Source organism: Otolemur garnettii, unplaced genomic scaffold, assembly GCF_000181295.1.
Source record: "Otolemur garnettii isolate 467f Iridium unplaced genomic scaffold, OtoGar3 scaffold00024, whole genome shotgun sequence".
NCBI lineage: Eukaryota > Metazoa > Chordata > Mammalia > Primates > Galagidae > Otolemur > Otolemur garnettii.
In genome coordinates, this window is record NW_003852419.1 from 12,684,778 (window position 1) to 12,686,287 (window position 1,510).

The window sequence follows — 1,510 nt, forward strand, 5'->3', positions numbered from 1 at the left end:
ATAGCTTGAGACTCTGTCTTTAAAAAAAAAAGAGAGAGAGAAAGAGAAAGAAAAGCAAAGAAATATTGCTTCCTTAGAGGAAAAGGAGGTGAGGATTTGCCAATGAGTGACAAGTATCCACCTTTCTCTAGCTTTAGTTTGCCAGTGTTCTAAACTATCCCAGTGCGTAAGGTACTTCCAAAGACATCTGGACACCTGTGCTTCCCTAATACTTTCATTGTCTATAAAGGATGCATACGTGTAGTATCTGAGAAATACATGTTGTTATAGATGATAGCATTGTATTTTTTTAACCCAAGCATCCTCTTGCATGATGATGAGAAAGATAGGCTTACAGAATAAAAAACGTTTACAAAGCAGGGTACCTTTGCCATAGATAGTGAATGGGCCTCCATTGCCAGGGTGAGTAGGCAAAGAGGCCAATGGAAAATTGTATTAATGGAAAATGTGTTTACTGATGAATTGATTTCACTCCCCAGTTTCAATTTATTTATCTCTTATCAGTCCTCACTGTAACTTTTTTTTTTTCATTGTTAAGGATTCATTGAGGGTACAAAGAACCAGGTTGAGGTTCAAATACACTGATTGCATTTGTTAGGCAAAGTCACCTTTTATAATTGTGTCCCACACCCAAAAGGTGTGTCACACACCATTACTCACCCCCTCACCTCTCTCCCTCCTTTCCTCTCTCTGCCCTTCCCTTTCCCACCTCCCTCCCTCCTTCCTTCTTTCTCTTTGTTCTCCCCTTTCCTCATCCCCCACATGTACTAGGTCATCAACTGTCCTCATATGAGAATTGAGTACATAGGATTCTTGCTTCTCCATTCTTGTGATGCTTTACTAAGAATAATGTGTTCCACTTCCATCCCGGTTAATACAAAGGATGTAAAGTCTCCATCTTTTTTAATGGCTGAATAGTATTCCAGGGTATACATATACCACAGCTTGTTAATCCATTCCTGGGTTGGTGGGTACTTAGGCTGTTTGCACATTTTGGCGATTGTAAATTGAGCTACCATAAACAGTCTAGTGCAAGTGTCCTTATGGTAAAAGGATTGTTTTCCTTCTCGGTAGATGCCCAGGAATGGGGTTGCAGGATCAAATGGGAGGTCTAACTTGAGTTCTTTGAGGTTTCTCCATACTTCCTTCCAAAAAGGTTGTATTAGTTTGCAATCCCACCAGTAGTGTAAAAGTGTTCCCTTCTCTCCACACCCACACCAGCATCTGCTGTTTTGAGATTTTGTGATGTGGGCCATTCTCACTGGGGTTAGATGATATCTCAGGGTGGTTTTGATTTTCATTTCTCTAATGATTAGGGATGATGAGCATTTTTTCATATGGTTGTCAGCCATTTGTCTGTCTTCTTTACTGAAGGTTCTATTCATCTCTCTTATCCATTGATTTTTTTTTTCTTTGAGACAGAGCCTCAAGCTATCCCCCCTGGGTAGAGTGCTATGGCATCACAGCTCACAGCAACCTCCAACTCCTGGGCTCAAGCGAGTCTCCTGCC

The 1,510-nt window shown here is 41.0% G+C and overlaps 1 protein-coding gene across 1 annotated transcript in view; it reads left to right on the forward strand.

The window, feature by feature from the left end:
- EML6 (echinoderm microtubule associated protein like 6) overlaps positions 1–1,510 on the forward strand; it is a 293,843-nt gene that overhangs the window by 234,442 nt on the left and 57,891 nt on the right. The gene's annotated exons all lie outside the window — the stretch shown is intronic.